General features: G+C 34.4%; 1 protein-coding gene and 1 long non-coding RNA gene across 13 annotated transcripts in view; both read right to left on the minus strand.

Annotated features, from left to right (window-relative positions):
- ROBO2 (roundabout guidance receptor 2) overlaps positions 1-20368 on the minus strand; it is a 1635852-nt gene that overhangs the window by 1186072 nt on the left and 429412 nt on the right. The gene's annotated exons all lie outside the window — the stretch shown is intronic.
- The window catches only part of LOC144301740 (uncharacterized), a 35898-nt gene continuing 17329 nt past the window's right edge, over positions 1800-20368 (minus strand). Inside the window, exon 3 of the long non-coding RNA XR_013368509.1 lies at positions 1800-6807. This is a non-coding gene — a long non-coding RNA (uncharacterized LOC144301740). The remainder of the gene's footprint in view (positions 6808-20368) is intronic.

Raw genomic sequence — 20368 nt, forward strand, 5'->3', positions numbered from 1 at the left:
AAAAAAAAAGCATACAACAGAAAACATTTTTCATGATCCTCAGTATATTTAGGATGAGAAACCTTGAACTGGTTTTGTTGCATGAATTTTTGCCTAACTCCTGTGAATATTGATAACGATTTTTTTATAACGATTTTAGATTGAACTTTCTAAGACTAAGATCTCATTAGATCATCCTCTTGCTTCTAATATTTTAAATGACTTCCCATTACCTTTATGAAAAACAGAATTTTTTTGGAAACAATACAAGAACCTTCAAAATATGGTCTAATTTTTAAGCCTTTGCCTTTCTGCACACATTGGACATGATACTTGTTGGTCATCTCACAAAGCTTCACTTGTCCACAGCAAGACTCTAGAACTGCCCTACTTACACACTCTCCTGCTTTTATCAACTAAAAATTTCATGATTTTAAACAAGTTGCTTTGTTTAAATAATAAAAAAAAAATTTAAAAAATCCTCAGTTTTTCATCTGTGAAATAAGAGTAACAATTATAATTATCTCCCCATAGGGTTGTTTTAGGGGCTTGAAAAATTCATGACAATTCATTAGTACTGTATCTAGCAAATTTATTCAATAAATATTCATTTATTACCTATTATGTGCTACACACAATTTTAGATGCTAGAAAAACAGAAACAAATAAAAACATAAGGGAAAAAATCCTTGCTTTCATGAATTCTAGTAAATACAATCGTTAAACAAATACACGTTGCTATTATTAGTGATGATTCTTCAAGACAGCTTAAATGTCCTTCCTTTCAGGAAATCTGCCCTTACTCCTTACTGGTCCACTAAGATGACCATCCCATCTTCTCTCCTGAGTCCCTGATTTAAAACCGAATGCCAATTATTATAAATGGTTGTACCCTCCTACAGGGTAGGAGGACAAGGACCATAGTTTATTTACCTTTTTCCTGTCAGCTCCTCGGATGGTGTGTGGCCCACAGTTGGAGCTCAAAAAGGATTTGAAGAACAATGGGATATGCCATTTTCAATACTGGATTAAAAGAATCAACACAACTCAATTTCAAACCTGTACTTTAAACACCCTGTTTGATACTGCAGCCCAGCCTTTTGTCCTAAATGATTCTTCAGACTCCTTTTTTTTTTAATTATTTTTTTATTGGAGTTCCATTTGCCAGCATACAGCATAACACCCAGTGCTCCTCTCACCAAGTGCCCCCCCTCGGTGCCCATCACCCAGTCACCCCAACCCCCCGCCCACCTCCCCTTCCACTACCCCTTGTTCATTTCCCAGAGTTAGGTGTCTCTCATGTTTTGTCACCCTCACTGATATTTTCACTCATTTTCTCTCCTTTCCCTTTATTACCTGTCACTAATTTTTATATTCCCCAAATGAATGAGACCATATAATGTTTGTCCTTTTCCGATTGACTTATTTCATTCAGCTTAATACCCTCCAGTTCCATCCACATCGAAGCAAAAGGTGGGTATTTGTCGTTTCTAATGGCTGAGTAATATTCCATTGTATACATAAACCACATCTTCTTTATCCATTCATCTTTCGATGGACACCGAGGCTCCTTCCACAGTTTGGCTATTGTGAACATTGCTGCTAGAAACATCGGGGTGCAGGGGGCCTGGCGTTTCACTGCATCTGTATCTTTGGGGTAACTCCCCAGCACAGACTCCATTTCATTTAAGAAATTATCTCATCATCTACCACGATGCAATCAACACGGAGGAAATTTGATACATGCAGAAAAAGGAACTCTAAATTATGTATATCAGTTTTAAATATATAGATACAGAAATGAATACACACTTTCTGAATAAGGGATGCAGGATCTTTTGTTTTATTCACTGCTGTATTTTCAGAACAATACCTCACATATAGTAGTTGTTCAATAAATACTTGTGGAAGGTCTGATTTGCTTTATTATTATGAACTATGTTCTTCTAAGGATAGGTAAAACTACCGTAAAGAAATAAAGAAATATATATGTTAAACAAATATACATGAATATATACTTATAATAAAATGCATATCAAAACAAACATAGCATGTAATATATTATATATGTGTTTATATATATATAAAGGACATGTATATATGTCCTATACATATACATGTCCTTTGTATTTAAATATATGTCTTGACTTGTGATGGCTTTTATTTAGAAAAAAAATATTAGCATTTTATCTTAAATTTAAAGATGTACTCATTCAGGATTGAAAATCATTAAACTATCGGAGTAGTCAGAATCAGATTGTTCGGTCTCTAGTCAACCTTCCACACATTTAGCAGATACTAGCTTGTGTTTTGTTGGCTGTGAAAATTGACATATATTTCTGTCAACGAGATACATACCTACAGACACAAGAAAATGAATCACATTGCAGAAGCGATATGCTGATCAGTATATATTAATCCACTCAATCTTTTCACTTAAATTTGTCTTCCTTTCCTACTCTTTCTATTCAGAGAAATTGACCCAAATACTTAGATCAAAATCTGTGTATGGAAGAATAAGATGAATGACAATATTTTGGAGGAATGGGGATAAAATATTGTACTGAGTGGACTGTGACCGATTCTAACAGCCTTGGAAGAGTATCTGACTTTAATAACTACTGATTTATCCAAATTCTGTTTTTGTGTATTGCCAAATATTCCACTTGCCAATGGGCTTTCCATACCAGTCAGACAATTCTTGAATGTCAAAAAGCTGAGCCAGGGCTCTCTGCCTTAACATTTGGAAGAGTCAGGTAAGTGATTTACTCTGCCGGAACAATTTAGTTTGATTTATCAGGCTAGACAGCTTCAGACAACTGTCACCATCCCAAATATGGGTGCATTTTGCCAAACCTGCAGGTTTTTTAAGGAATTGTAGAAACTGTTTTTATTATGATCTTCTATTTTTAAATATTTAAAACAACTGATTTTTTTTTAAGAGAGACTCTGCAGACAGAATAATATAGATCTGCGGGATGCTGTCAAGCCTGGAATATATAAGGGGACTGGATGTACACACACACACGGAAGCCAACTTTTGGATTTCAATTTTTAAGGCTTAACCACCCCATTCTTTAAAGTATAGGTCTTACAGTTTAAGCTTGTTTGTTTGCTTTGTTCCTCTACAAGTTTGTCTAGACAATAGCAGAGCCCCAAAGAGTTGGCTCAGATGGTCTAAAAGGCTGAATATGAACATGTACCCAGTAAGCTAATTATCTTGTTCTTGTCTCTAAAGCATGGACTAAAGTACTTGTTGAGAATAAACAGCCTACTACAAAGCCAGCTCAACAAATATATGAACATCTCCCCATGTATAACGTGTGCCCAAGGACAGTTTCAGTAGCAATTATGAGAAAACTACTTGAACAAATTTTTTTTTCAGCATGATTCATTCACCCCGACTGAAATGACTGTGCAGTTGGCAGAGAAAGCATTTATGTGCCCTTGATTAACAGATTTATTTATAATCTGTCCACTGTAAACAAATCATCTATTCTCTCCCTGAGCTTTATCAGGGATGCTCTTCTGCACCGCTGCCTGGCTTGTCTCGTCACATGCTCTGACATCTGCCAGTTCTGTGGCAGACACTGCCATTGTAAAGTCTTAGTTTAAACCACTCTCCATCCTCTGGGAATATCCTGAACAGAAATTTCACTGACACTTAGAAAATTCAGTCTCTAGTGAAACCTTTCATAGAGTTCACGAAATAAAGTAGCCTACTCGTCAGGTCACTTATTCTGGTTTGCTGCATATTGTCAGATTTATTAAGTTTATTCTAACAGAATCAGAGGTGCTTCTGTGTGTGTGTGAATGACCTATGACCACCATAAAGCCATTTGAACTGTTGATAGTTGCTGCGCACTGGATATGCCAGATAATCTGTGTCTTTTTCTCTCTCATCACACATTAAAAGAACAAAAATCCAATTGTTGTACATTCCTTGAAATAGAATATTGACAAGTAATTTGAGTACCATTCACTAGGGAAAACGTAAGAAAACATTTTCAGTTCCAAATTAAATTGCTAAAAGTGAAAATAACATAATTGTAAAAATAACATAATTGTAAACTCAAGCCTCTGACCAGTGTCAAAAGCAGGAATATATCCATCAAAGTGAAACTTAAGCTGTTTTGATTCATGTGGGGCATTTGGAGGTTGGTTGTATTTGCTAAACAGTCACTGTTGAATGTTTTCGCTATTTGTTCACTAAATAGTTGTATAAGGAGGAACAGAGTTGAATAGGCAAAGCTATATATTCTACTCCTATGACAGAACATTTAATACCTGGGAGGAATAAGGACAATGCATGCTAAGTGAGCCTTCAGACTACTTAAACAACCTCTCTTCTTCTTCTTTTTTTAATTGTCAGAATAGAAACTTTGCTTTCTTTCCAAAATCTACCTGTTTTTAGCTCACTTCATCTCATCAATTCTCACATCTTTTTGCATTTGCTTACAACTTTGAACTCTCCTTTATTTGATTCTTGTTTTGAAACGATGCTAAAGTATGCCTATCCTCAAAACAAAATGCTCTACACTCTCTCATAACATCTTTTCTCTCTCTTTTCCCTTTAGTTTGAATCCTATTGAATCATCCGAACTTCCTTACTTCTCCTACACCCTCTAAACCTCTAGAATAAGCAAGAAGCCCCCCTTGATGGCCATAAGAAAGCACCATGTTAGATTCATTCACCTTTTCAGTCATGTAACATTTGTAAATAGCATGCCTTCCAAGAAATCTCTTCTCTCCCTGTTCTCTTCCTACCTCTCTGCCTCTTCCCTGGCTTTCCCTCTTCTGACCAATTGGCAGAGAGGGACTTGTTTGTTTGCTTTGTTCCTCTACAAGTTCCTATTACATTAGTACTATTCCTATTCCTATTACATTAGTACACTCCTCATTCATCAGTATTCTGCATTCTTCATAATATTTCTCATTCACAGTAGTCTTCATTCATTAGTAGTCTCCTCATTGACTTTTCTTTAACGTGTTAAACAATCTCAGAAGATCATTAAGTTGATGAAAGCTCTAGATATTTTCTAGATAATGTCTGGAGTTAGTACCAGAATAGAACATTGTGCTTGAAGGTAGGCTCTCCAAGCATGACTTTAAACATAGGTTTAAATTCCAGCTTTGTCCCTTACTAGCAGTGAGACACAGGGAAAATACTTAACTTCTCTAAGTCTCAGTTTTCTCAGTTGCAAAATAACAATAGCACCTACCTTACTGTTATGAGAAGTAGACAAGTACTAAGTACATCATAAACCTTCAAAAAATAGTCTACATTCCTGTTATATATGTTCTTCTAACCAAATTTGACCTAACCCTTAATTCTTGATTTCCTATGCCTTACTTACTTCTCTTTCTCTATGCTCAGCTCCCGTAGCCAACTTCTTTTTCTTTAAATGAACTTATTTGCTTGAAAATTTCCAATGAGTACTTGTTTAAACTAGAAGTAAATCCAACACCTAAACCTCATCTAAATTTGGCTCCTACCTTCCTTTCCAAGCTTACCTCCTATCACTTCTCAGTATTCATTGACCATTTGTTAGATGGTGAAACGGGCAGAGCTCATTCTCACTAGATGACCTGTGTAGAGAACATAGCGCGGATCCAGATGGATGCCTCCTCTTTGGTTCCACTACTTAATTCACATGGCACCTCCTTTAAAAGTCCTATGTTGTCTATCCAAATCAGAGCAACTCCCTCTAACACTCATTCAGTCACTACCTACTAATGTTCATTTTCCTTCATATCACTTCAGGCATTTTGAAGTTACACTATTTATTTGCTTATTTATCTTTAGTCCTCCCATATAGACTATGAAGTCCTAGAGAGCTGAGAATCTACTTTTTCATCACAATGCTTTATCATATTTATAATGCTGCCTGACACATAATAGAAGATACGAAATATTACCTGTATATATAAATAAATAATATTATGTTCTCCTGATAGAAATAATCTTCCCTTATTCCAAATGTCCATGACACTTCATCTGTATCATTTTCTTCATATCTTTCTCTTTCTAACTTACATTGAGGTATTTTGTAAATATGTCTTACTTCCCTCAGTAGACTCTTAAACTCCTCGAAACTAGAAACTAAGTAATGTTCATCTCTATACGTCTTTTTTTAGCACTTTGCAAGTACTTTTCCACATATTAGGCAACCAATAAATATTTGTAGACTAGATGAATGAGTAAATTCATGCCAAATCTCTCTCTCTCTCTCTGTAGCTGAGTGAATATCTAATTGGTATTAAAGGACATTAGAGATCTGGAGTTTAATATAAACATCTTCTAAAAATTAGACCTTAAAGAACTAGGCTGTTCGACATGAAATCAAACTACTGTATTCAACAAATTCCACTGAAAATGTATTAGCTATCAAGCACAGGCTATGCACTAAATCTACCTTTTTTTTCCTAGTGGTACCAATAACAAGAATCATGGTAAAAATACCTACACAACACAGAAGAATCAAGAATGTCCACAAATTAACAGCAAAATAATAAGCAGAAGAGATAAACACATGAGACAAAAGCTAATGGCAATAGTTTTTAAGCCAAGAGTAATCATAGCATAGAAATAATGATAAAATAACTGAAGGATTTTTTTTTTTTTTTTAATGAAGAAGGATGCTTGGCTGGCTCAGTCAGTTGAACACCAGACTCTTGATTTCATCTCAGGTCATGATCTTGGATCATGGGATGAAGCCCGCATAGGGCTACATGCTCAGCACTGAGTCTGCTTGTTCCTCTTCATCCCCCTCTTCTTCTCCCCCTGCACTCTCTCTCTCTCTCCTCTCTCAAATAAATACATAAAACCTTTAAAGAAAAATAAATAAAAATGAAGATTAACTGTTGAGCAGAAAGGAAATGGAAGCTTTAATATAAGAAGTCAAATGAAGAACACACATCAGAAATACAATTTTAAAACCACAAGACATAAGATTCATCTGCACAAAGTTTCAAGTAGTAGCTCAAATCAGAGCTGAAATGTTTTTAATGTTTTCAAAGTCTATTAATCTGGGTCACTAGAAACACTACTTCATATTGTTGCTAATTCATATTTAATGAAAAAAATAACAAAATAGCCTCTATCAAATAATTTATAAGCATTTAAAAATTTATCATAAAATTCATATTCATAAGAAATTGCTTTCAAATAATTATCTATGTTTTTCAAATTTGATGTTGAAATAAGAGTATATAGAATTTCCAAGTTGTCAGAGCACTGGGGTGGCTCAGTGATTGAGCATCTGCCTTTGCCTTAGGTCATGATCCTGGGATTGAGTTCCACATTGGGATCCTCACAGGGAGCCTGCTTCTCCCTCAGCCTATGCTTCTGTCTTTCTTTGTCTCTCTGTGTTTCTCATGAATAAATACATTTTTAAAAAAACCTTTAAAAAAAGATTTTTCAAGTTGTCAGAATTATTCAGAATTCCTCTTAAATATTGTTTTAGTGAAATGTTATTCCAAACAGGCCAATTTATCTTAAATTTCAACACAACATTTTGTTGAATATGCTACATATAGGAATATCCCGATAATTCTTCCATAAAGAAATAGGAATGGACAGAAGGATATTTAGAATGAGCTTAAAAATGATTTTTATTTGGGGGTGCCTGGGTGGCTCAGTCCATTAAATGTCAGACTTTTGACTTTGGCTCAGGTCAAGGTCTTGGGTTCATAAGGTTGAGCCCTGCTCTGTGTTCAGTGAAGTCTACTGGCTCCATGTTCAGTGAAGTCTACTTGAGATTCTCTCTGTCCCTCTTCCTCTGCTCCTCTCCAACCCATGTGTGCTCCCTCTCTCTCTCTTAAATAAAATCTTTTAAGAAATCATTTTTGTTTTTTTTAAAAAGATAAAATTTTTAAAAGTGAAGTAATATGAAAAATATTTACAAATATATTCTCATGTGGCTATAGGCAAAATAATAGATTTCAAGAATGTGTTAGTTTCTCATTTAAATAAATATATATTTTTTAAAAACTAATAGTTTAAAAGAAAACTTTTAGCACGTCTACACTGAGACATTTCTCCCTTATAGACTTAAATCTGTCTAATATGTATGCCATGCAACTTATAATGTCGGTCACTCCTTTTATTTTTATATCCCAAATATAAATTCTGTTTTTATTTAAGCCACAGCATCTCTCTTATGTACTATTACAGCAGTATTTTCTCTAATAATGTCTGCTCCTATGCTCAGTTCTTCCTATTCATATCCCTATCACTTTTCATTATTAAGCACAATCTACTATTGCTTATATTATGGACTTTCATCATCCTGCAAAAGTCAAAAAAGGACTCCTTGTCATTGTCTATAGAAAGTCCTTCCACTGCATACAAAGTAATTATGATCATTTTTTTCTTCAGCAGCATTTACTATAAATTTTTTAATTAAATTTTTTTTGTGTGTATTGCTTTTGCTCCAGCAATATCAAGTTGGTAGAAGTTTCCTACACTTGCCAAAAATTTTATGACTGCATTCCTACACTCTGTTCCCACTTTTTAAAAATGGCTCCTACTACTTATTGATTGCAAAATACTACTCCTTTGAAACCCAGCTGAAGGTTGAACATCCTGTCAGAACTTCCTTGAAAAATGTAGGCAGCATTGTTGATTCTGTTCCTGTGATTCTAGAATATTCTGTATAAACTAACTTGTCTTCCTCCATATACTACTTTGCAATGTAATTATATGTATATATCTGTGCATCCTACCAGAGCCTGGGTTCCTTGAAGTCTTGGATGTATCTTACTTCTCTTCACATGGTTTTTCTTTAAGAAAATGGATAGATGAATAGATGATATTTTATGTTTGATTTTAGTGATGAAATTATATATTTCTTACAGGTTACCATCGTTAATGAAATAAATACATCAATAAACATCTAACACTTTGCGATGGCTTAGTACATCAAGTCCTACAGTGTTTGGAATAACTGACACCCTAGCAACTCACTTATTTTCTGATTTGTTACCATTGTTGAGATCAATTTAATAATCTCTTTTGGAAACATGAATTTAGAAACACACACAAAACTAATGAATGTAACATTTTAACTTTTGTTTCTTTGTAAGGTTTATTTGACTAGTATTCCTTTCATCAAATCACAAAATAAAAGTTTAAAATTATTTAACTGTGTTTCTAGTATTTTTATTTTATGCCTAGAAGGCATCTCACATTATGCTAGAGGCTGCCACAATCTGTGACTTTTCTCTAGGTAAATTTCCAAGAAAGAGGCACTCACAAAAATGGAGTGACAGAGGATGACTTTAAAGTTAAACACTCAGTCAAGGACGTGCTCCTAGAAATACATTAGTGTTCAGGGACCAAATTACATGCCACCAAGTTAAATCCTAGCAAACTGATACTGGTAATAATGTAATCAACTGGAGAAGCGCCACCAAGTTGGGTTATCAATGATTCTTGGAGTTATAACAGAAGCCTATTTCCATTAGAAAAAAAAAATACATATACAAGATAGTACCCTTTTTCCTCATGAAATAAAAAAAATGCAAGTAGTGGACTAGATATTTTTAGTATAACACTCTGTCATGCATGTGTTAGACAAGAAGATAGTAAACAGCTATGAACTTTGGTCTTCAGTTTTTCACACATAGGGAGAGCATTCACTGATGTGTAAAAAAGAGAAAATAAAAATAACTTCAAAAAATGCTAGAAGCAAGGAGAGCAGGAGAGGAGCAAGGAGGACGGTTGAGGGAATTAGCAAGAACGATTGAGGGAATGCCTACAATATAACAACTCTTTTTCAAATCATATCAATTTTCCTCGGGTAATATTTTCAGTAGCAATTTCACAGTTTCCGAACCCCAATACTTTTTTTCTGTGTGCAGTACTCTTGTTCAGAAAGCAATAACTTCTCAAAAACAACCATCATGCAATCTCTTTTGTCAATAAAAGGCAACAATGCCTGAAGCATGACATTTAAATATGCCTTAAATCACTCATGCGGCTATTCCATTAATAGTGTGATACAGCCATAGAACCTTGTTCTGTGTCAACTTTATGGATTCCATTGTTTAATTTAAAATAGATATTGGGAAGATCTCTCATAAGTTATTTTATGACTATTCCTTTCACCAAAAGCTTGCATGTAATTCTATAGATATTAAGTTTTTGAATCTGGACAGCGAAATACTGTGCACATAGATTTTTGTTAAATTGAATTTTCTGAACATTTTAGCAGATTTGATGTGCCATTACCAGATTCTGAGAGAACGCTGCTTCTTCAATTTTCACAATTCTCTATAAGTTGTGTAGCTAGAAGCAAAGACCACATACAACTCTACATTTAGCTGACTAAAAGCACATACCTTCAGATAATGAAAGAAGAGTCAAATACAAGCATGTTTTTGCAAACAGATAACTTGAGTGAAATCCACAGTATCCTCACTTAAGTGGCTCCATATTTGGAGAAATTCTGGTACAAGTGGCATTGTGTTAGGATCCTTAGCCACTTCTGTACATTTACAAGGCTTGGGCACTTTTGTTGAATTCACTAGGGCTAAGAAACCAATTTAGCCCCAAGTGAATATTCTGTTCTAGTTCAAGGTTATTGGTTGAGGTTATCAAGAGCTTGGGACAATAAAATAGACTTACCAGAAGGGTGGGTAAGTAGTTTAAGACTAAGATTGGTAAGAATTAAGATAGTTTAGAAAGGTTGAGAAAAAAACACTCAGGAAGTATTACAAGTACTTTGCACTGTTCCAAATGAAGGAGATAGAATATTTTAAAGCTTAAAGTCAAGAGAAAACACAGATATAAAGAAATCATACAATCTGAGATGAAAAGTCCTAGAATTCAGATACATATGAATTCAGGTATAGGACCTAAGAATTCAAATACGACTCAGGAGGAGAGGAGTGTGTGATATCCTAGATAATAATGTTTGTGCATGAATTAATCACTTAAACACAGGTAATTCTGACTCAGTAATATTATAACCAAAAATATGATCTTCCCCACTACAATCAAAGAGACAAAATTACTTTCTACTTTTGTGCTATGCTTTGTATTATTCACACTGCCTGAATTCTGCTTCTGCCTGTGAATATGAATAGTCATAGTATTTTACCTACCTTCTATTTTATCTCTCATATTAATTCAACTCTAGCTCTCCAGATAATACTTAGTTGCCTCCCTTGTATGCTGAGAGCACTTTATATTTATCTTCACTTCATAACTTATCATCAACTTACCTGTGGGCTTTCTTTTCCAGGCAGTATAATTCTTGAGGTTAAGAATGTACCTCATTCTTCTCTGTAATTGCTTCAGTGCTTGATATATAGAAGGTGCTCAATAAATGTTTATTAGATGAATATACGACTTCATGCATGAAAGTGCTCAAGATTATTTAAGAACAGTTTGTGACCTCTACAGTGTGACTTGAAGGTTGCCACCCTCATCTGTCTGCCGTTTGCTTAAATCCATTCTTCCAGAGCTTGAGGCTATTTTTATCTTTGAGTATTTTCTATAAAAACCACCCAAATGTTATCAGTAAAGATTTAAGTAAATATAGGCAACTTTCTGAGACAAAGTAGAATGCAAAATTTAAGCTAAGTCATGAGTTGTCAAGAAGACATTTTACAAATATCATAGTTTTACTCACACCTAACTCTGAAAACCACCTTACCTGGAATTCCCTATTCTCACAATGCTTAGTGTTTATTTTAATGACAACCGTAATATCTCTTTATAGACATCATGTAACTCAATGATTACATCTAATGTAGATGGTGATCTCGAGGGGTTCTTCAACACTTGATGCTCCAGACCATCAGCTTTAAAAAAAAGAAAGAAAGAAGGAAAAGAAAAAAAAAAAGAAAAGAGAAGAGAAAGGAGAAAAAAGAAAAGAAGAAAGAAAGAAGAAAGAAAGAAAGAAAGAAAGAAAGAAAGAAAGAAAGAAAGAAAGAAAGAAGAAAGAAAGAAAAAGAAGAAAGAAAGAAAGAAAGAAAGAAAAGAAAAAGAGAAAGAAAGAAAAAGAGAAAAGCTTATGATGGTCACACTATCAAAAGAAGGCTAAAAGAATGGTCAAAGCTTTCTTTTGTTGAACCCACTTCAGAAATGAGCTATTATTATCTGAACTATCGTCTTCTTAAGGCTGAGTGGAATGAAGACATAAAATAAAACTTAAAAAAAGCCATAAATTCAGGCTTGCACCAGGCTGCTGAAATTTCCAGTTGTTCTCAAAACAGCTTCCTCTAAGCAGGGTAGATTTTTTGCTCAGATTTTCAATTCTATCTAGCCTCCCCAGGTAGACAGAGGCTAAGAGGTTGTCCAATTGGGATAACAGAAAGAAAAGTGTTTTACAGGGAGTAAAGCTAATAACTAACATTTGATGGATTTTTGAAGGGGACTCAGATCCCAGGCAGAAAAAAAGATGAAGATACAGTAGTTTCCCATTATCTGTCATTCTTTTTTCCACAGTTTCAACTATCCATGGCCAACCATAGCGTGGAAGCAGATGATCCTCCTTCTGAGATATTGTCAGAAGGTCACTAGCAGTCTAACCTTATAGTGCAATACCTACGTCATTCACCTCATTTCATAGCATGAAGGCATTTTATCATCTTAAATCACAAGAAGCGTGAATATTTTTAAAGAAAGACCATAATCGTATAAGTTTTATTACAGTATATTGTTATAATTATTTAATTTCATTATTAGTTATTATTGTTAATCTCCTACTGCACTTAATTTATAAATTAAACTTCATCATAGGTGTGTATGTATAAGAAAAACATAGAGTATATAGGGTTCAATATTATCTGCCTTTTCAGGCATCCACTGTGGTTCTCAAAAGATAATTCCCACGAATAAGATGAGACTGCTGTATAAATGATATTGCTAATGTTATAGGGAGGAGATTTCAGATTTCATAATAGCTTACCCTCTTGTGATAGTCTGGATATTTTATCATTTATGGTAAATTTCAAAAATGACCACAAAATAGTTTGAAGCCCTTCTTATCAAAACATAAGAGGATGGGAATTCTTCTACCCATAATGTTAAAAAGTTTGTCTTGTGACTTGCTTTGACCAAATAAATGACTCAGAAACATTATTGTGCTTCCAGCTTAGGCCTTACCTCAAGAGGACTTATAATTTTTATTAAGTTCTTGGAATACCTATCATCTACTACAATGTGAAGAAGTTCTGCCTAGATTATTAGATGGAAAGAGATATGTGGTATAGACATCCTCATTAGCCATGTTAGTAGAGAGACATCAGATATGAGAAAAATATCATTTTAGGTAGCTCATAGACAAAACAATCACTGGCCACAAAAACATGAGTGACCACTGCCAAGAGCAACCTACTCTGGCCAAATCAGCAAAATGATCAGACAATCAACAGATTCATTAACAATAATGGTTGTTGTTTAAGCATTAAACTGTGATATGGTTTGTTTGCATATCAAAAATTTGCTGAGGCATTATCATCACATTCAGTAACTATTTATTGAGCACAACTTTGTGACCGTTGTATTAAGAACTGGAGATACAGGAGTGAACAAGTCATACTCCCTGGCTTTAAATAGTTCACTATCTTTTGGGGAATATGATCAAACAGACATTTTAATACAATACTATAAGTGTTATAATGGGATAATCAGAGAATGCTATGGAACATCCAATTTAAGAAATATTTACCTATATAAACTGTGTACTTATATAAATGTATTCTTATTTAAGTATACAAATAAAATTAAAATAACAAAATTGATATTCTGTCTAGATATAGTGTTTTGAACTCATAACCCAAATATTCAAGGAATTAGAATAAAAAGAAATTTAATCATATCATCTTCTACCCTTCCTGCGTAGCAAAAAGGGAACTCTGTATGTCCAAACAGGGACAGGAGAGAGCCAAATCCTTCTCAAAAGAGTAATGCAGACATCTAGAATCATAAAAAGGACAAAAATCAAAGCCATATCAGTGGAATTATTTATTCCAATTGGGCTCTGACCATAGTGCCCAAGGAATAAAATTATTTCCCTTGGCTAGATGATCTTACTTTGTAATGATTCAGAAAGCATATTAAAATCAGATTTCTCTGGTGTGAAAAGTCATCCCATATTAATGTTGATACATGGAACAAGATCTCATACCTTAATCCCTCTATACCTCCACAACAAACCAACCATGTCTAAGGAGAATCTCACTAACCTTCAAGGAAGATCTTTACACTAATTTACCATAGATACTTCTTGATGTAGTAGGATAACCCTATTTTAACCACAATTTCTTCTAAGCAATCTCTCAAAGTACATGCTCTGTTAGATAGATTTTTTTTAAATTTTATTTATGATAGTCACAGAGAGAGAGAGAGGCAGAGACACAGGCAGAGGGAGAAGCAGGCTCCATGCACCGGGAGCCTGACGTGGGATTCCATCCCGGGTCTCCAGGATCGCGCCCTGGGCCAAAGGCGGCGCCAAACCGCTGCGCCACCCAGGGATCCCTGTTAGATAGATTTTTATATTATTATTCCCTAATAGCCAGATTGTTATCCATATTGTAAGAGACCTAAGGAAATTCTAATGGCTTGATATAAGTAATGTACATTCTTGAGTGTTTTGTAATATAGTAATTATTCTAGTTTCTCAAGGTGAACACAGGTTTATATGGTGAAGTAATCACTCAGGAACCAGGAAGATTGATGTGAACCTATATTTTAAATGAGTTTGATATTGTACATAAACCTGCAGAAGTCACAGTGAAAAAAAAAATTGACTTGAAAAATATGTCTTATTCAGTGTGGAAAGATTGAAGCAAAAGTTTGATATGTAGCTAATTTCTAAGTTTCTTGTTTTGCTTTTTCTCACATCAGCAAATGTACAGTCAATACAGTATGTGCATAGCCTCAGATATAATTATGTATATTAAAGATTGTAAATAGCTTCTCAATTCTTGGTAATTTACATATTTTTGTGTGCATAGAATATTTGGAATAAACACATGATACCCAAAGAAGATTAAAGATAGGACTAGATCATCTTTAATTCAATGAAGCAAAGTTCTTGAATTTCTAATATTTGTGCTCAAATTACATAGTAAACCAAAGCATTAACTTGGCCACTTTCATGAATTTGTACACACACACACACACACACCACATACTCGCATGCTTGGATTCACCATTTATTATGGTTAGCTCTGTGTCAGGAACTGTCCAAGATGCAGGGAATACACAGCTAATTTTAAGCACCATATAACTCACAGAGGAAACAGATCCTTTCCTTATGAATGAGTGCAATGAGAAAGTATGCTAAGGTTATAATGGAAATGGGATCCTGAGGAAAAATAAAACCCCACTTATTACATAGGAGTTGGAAAGTAGGTGACATGCCTTGTTATAATAAATGCTGGAGAATATTCTTTTATGGTGATTTTTAAAGACATGTAGAAACAGTTGCTTGTAATAAGTATAGACCTTCATGTGCAATCATGTTGTCCCATTCTAGTCTTTACTGTTGTACTAGGAAAGGGTGTTTTGGGCACAATTATTTGAGGTGATTTTATTTAGTATTGTAATAATCTTTATTTTGCATAAAGAGCTCCAGGCAATACTAGTAGTGATAACTCCAGTGTTCTCTACTATCTTATAGAAAGATCTTCACTTTGTGGTTTCTTTATAACTCCTTTTTAAGCCACAGATCCACTATGACGGTTAGTTTATTTAAAATTCTGAGAATATAATCCATTAATTTACTTAACCAGGACAGATTAATTGTCATATACTGAGAGAGATTTAAGAATTTAGAACATTGGGGCACCTGGGTGGCTCAGTGGTTGAATGGCTGCCTTTGACTCAGGTTGCGATCCCAGGGTCCTGGGATATAGTTCCACATCGGGGTCCTTGTAGGGAGCCTGCTTCTCCCTCTGCCTATGTCTCTACCTCTGCCTCTGTGTCTCTCATAAATAAATAAATAAAACTCTTAAAAAAAGAAGTTAGAATATCATCTACAAACCTTTCACTTGTGAAACACTTATTCTTCCCCGTAAATATCTCAAACTTGGTCGAGTCATGTGAATTCAACTATTGACATACTGACTGAGGGAAGTCACCAATTCTGATAAGTATATTGAATGTAAGACAAGCTTAACTTATTTCTTAACATTTCTAAATAAAACAGAATTCCTAGTTTATCTCCCCCTCCCCACTGCATTATCTTGTGCATTGGGAATAGCAACAGTTCACTACTCTAGAGTAAGAACAGCATGTTAATTGCTGCCTAGTATGTATATGTACATGCATCTGAAACAACCGAGCAATATACCCATTCTTACTAAATGCAAAGTTCTCTATGATTTTCTATATAATATATCCTATTTTATTAAAAACATTTATTGTGATCCACTAAATTAAGTTTATAAATTATTAATGTGTAACTATATGCAGTTTTAAAAATACTATTCTTGATAATGGAGGGATATTAAAAATCATGAAATATAGTAGTGTTATTATTAGGTCTATAAGGTTCATTGTGTATCTGCGTGGACATAAGACTAGACAGAGAAACAAATAGGAGGCAGTTGCATTACTCTTATCAAAAAATAATGTCCAAATTTGAGCAGTGTTGGTAGGAATTGAGAGGAGAATTTTAAAACACAGGATATATTTACTAGGTTGAATCAACAAGACTTAGTTGGAGGGTTGGGAAAGAGTAGAAAGAGAGACAAACCAGGGTAAATTCCTGTTTTACAACATGACTGAGCTGATGAATTCTGATATTGTCAATAAGGTACAGTAAATATCAGAGGCTGATTAAGGCTAGCCATGTTGACTTTGAAGTACCTCTAGAACATGTATTTAGAGATGTCCAGCTGGCATTTGAATGTTAGATCTGAAGTGCCAGCAAGAAATTTAGAAAACAGAACTATGTAAGTCATCAGTACATAGTAACTACTTCTCAAAGTCAACAAAGACAGATCACCTAGAGAGAGGCTGCAGAATCAAAATAGCAGATCCTAATGGCAGAATTCTGGAGAGAACTACTACCTACCAGCTAGACAATGCAAAAAGAGTCTCAAGACAATGCAGAACTTGGAGAGCCAGGAGTTTGTGATGATTCAAATGGCTGATGAATACTCTCCAGTTGTGTGAAAATAACAACAATGTCAAAGGCAACAGAGAAGACCATGAAGACATGAACAATAAATATTCATTGTGTTTGGAATTTTGGAATTATAAGGCCATTGATGAAAAGAGTGGGAGATATTTCTTCAAAATACATGAGAAAAAAAGCTACACTGCTGGGGTAGAGAAGTGGGTGCAGACACACTGCTTGCACAATATCCTTATGACAAGTTTGTAGGTAAAGGAAAGAAAATAGATGAGCGTAGTACGGAATCAAGAGAAAGTTGTTTTATTTTTTGATGGTCCATTTTGTTTTCACTTTTGTTCATTGGCAGACTAAGAGTTTTGACAATGTATTGGTATAAGGAATAAGAATGATGAAACTGGGGCACCTGGGTCACTCAGTGGGTTAAGCATCTGCCTTCAGCTCAGGTCATGATCCCAGGGTCCAGCCCCATGTCAGGCTTCCTGCTCAGCATGGACTCTGCTTCTCCCTCTCCCTCTGCTGTTCCCCTGCTTGTGCTCTCTTGCTCTATCTTCTGTCAAATAAATAAATAAAATCTTTAAGAAAAGAATGATGAAACCCCAATAAAAATTAAGATAAAGCCTAAGATTTACAATAAAATATCAATAAGGAATCTGATCATGTGATCTCCAAAATAAGAGATATCAATGACTAATTTTTCTAATGAATTGATTTTTAATATTAAAAAAAAAAGAATGACAAAGTCTCACAATCATTGAGAGAGGACATTTTCACCTAACAAAATACATTTCTACATCTCATGAATACCTTCATCAGAATTTTAGTATTAATTAAAATTCCTGACTTAACTTTCAGACATGAAATGAGGAAAAATAAACATGCTATATTGTGACAATTAAAGATGGCCAGAGTCCTTTGATATTCTACCATTCAAGAAATAGGGTCTATGTTCCTCTCTCTTGAATCTGAATGGACTTTGGGGACTCTTGAAACCAAACCAATATAGCAAAAAAGAAACCTTTCTAGTTCCTGAATCTAGGCTTTAAAAGAGGAAGCTTCCACTTCCTGTCTCTTGACATAGTCTTCCTAGGAGCTTTTTGCTGTCATGTGAGAAGTACAACCATTCTGACACGATCACACTGGAGTGGTCAGTCATGGACACTGGTGAACTGGCCAGCTGAGTCCCACCTTCCAATCATTTCATCCAAGACACCAAACATATGAGTGGAGCTATTTTCACCTTCTGTATCAGCCCATCAGGCTGCTGAATAACAAATGTTGACTTCAGTCTATGACAGACACATAGCATAGAATCACCACATGAATCCTAACCCACAAGACATGAAATATGTTTTAAGCTGTTGAGTTTTGAGGTAATTTGTTATGCAGCAGTAATACCTGGAGACCAGTAAAGTTGGAGGACCAACTTTATATGAAAATCCTCACTACCAGTCACCAAACATGCATCGGCGTATCATAAGATCCATCACAGCTGCAAAATACAAAGAGAATCAACAAGTGAAAGATGCACAGAAAATGAAAAAGAAAGAACCAAAGACTATTCTTCCACACGATCCCAGTGCTGATGTTTTTGTTATAGCAGCTGATGAAAAGCTGATAGAAATACAGTGGGTAAAACCAGAAGTGGATTTGAAGGCAAGAAAGAAAAGGATTTACAAAAGGCAAAGAAAATGAAACAGAAGATGAACAGTGGCAATGCAAAATGAATCAGTGGATAACTAACTTTTCAGTAATTTTATATTTATTTTGTATTCAGTGTGTAAATACGGTTTTATTATCCAGGACTACCTTACATCTCATTAGTGTGGCATTTAAGACAGAAAAACCAAATTAAACTTCGTGGCTTAAAAAAAAAAAATTTGAATATCAAACCTGGAGACATGTTTTAAGAAAGACTAATCTATTTCACAGATTAACAATTAAAAAGAATTTAACTACAAAAAAACATGTCCCATTCACCCCTTGACTATTTTCTTGGCAATTATCTATCTTAACTCCTTCTTTACATGCTACCTAGGGGAAGAAAACAATAGAATTTCTCAGGATTTGATTAAGTTCTATTCAATAATGGTACATGATTATTTTATAAAAATTTTAAAAATCTACCCTTTATTTAGATATGACACTAAAAGAAAAAGAATCCTAATTACAACATTAATGCTATTTTTATACCCATTATCTATACCTTTAAGTAATGTTCTTTAGTAAAGTATAACAAACACATATTACTCTATGTTAGCAAATATTTTCCATTGTTTATAATGCATATTTGAAGCAGACTAAAAGAAATGAATTGATACCTAATGTATAAAATATAGTGAAACCTGGTTAAAGCTTCTAAATAATGGTGTTTCCTCACATAATACTCATTAAAATAAAACAAAACCAAAACTCAAAAACAAAATACCCAGGTAAGAGCTTTGATGTTCAAGATCCTTGAGGTTATTTATGTATTTATTTCTCATGGAAATTGGAGCCACTTGAAAAATATGGATGGATGGATAGATAGATAGATAGATAGATAGATAGATAGATAGATAGATGAGACAGACACTCTCCACTACTGTTCAGAATGTTATATAAACTACAAAGTTTGGAATTTGAATGTGGTAGGTAAATTGATTATTTTATATGAGATATAATGAATGTAAAGCAAATAATATTTTTTCTTTTTTTTTTAAGATTTTATCTATCTGAGAGAGAGAGAGAGAGAGAGAGAGAAAGAGAGAGAGAGAGGCAGAGACACAGGAAGAGGGAGAAGCAGGCTCCATGCAGGGAGCCCGATGTGGGACTCGATCCCGGGTCTCCAGGTTCACGCCCTGGGCTGAAGGCGGCGCTAAACCACTGAGCCACCCAGGCTGCCCATAAACAATATTTTTGCACATATCTTCTAAGATTAAAGATAGTTATTTGACATGAAAGGGAACTGTTCTAGGGAATGAAAAGTTTTAAAGAAAGATTTATGTAAAATTGCTTATATCTATTTCTGCCTAATTTTATGTTGGCTGCACATTATTTTAACTAATGATAGTATGCGTGACTTTATTATTATACTTTCTTAGATTTAAAAAAATATGCTTTTGATTGCAATTTTCATTGCTTGGAGTAAATAAAAAAATGCTGCAAAAGTAATGCTGTATAAAGTAACCCTGGACTAGATCACTCTTTTTATTAATGAGTATTTCTCTGTTTAACAAAAACCAATTAATGTTAAGTACCATTTGAAGATATATTTTTATGTAAGAGATCAGATACAGAATATTTTTCAGTGC

Source organism: Canis aureus, chromosome 30 (assembly GCF_053574225.1).
Source record: "Canis aureus isolate CA01 chromosome 30, VMU_Caureus_v.1.0, whole genome shotgun sequence".
In the NCBI taxonomy this organism is placed as follows: Eukaryota; Metazoa; Chordata; class Mammalia; order Carnivora; family Canidae; genus Canis; species Canis aureus.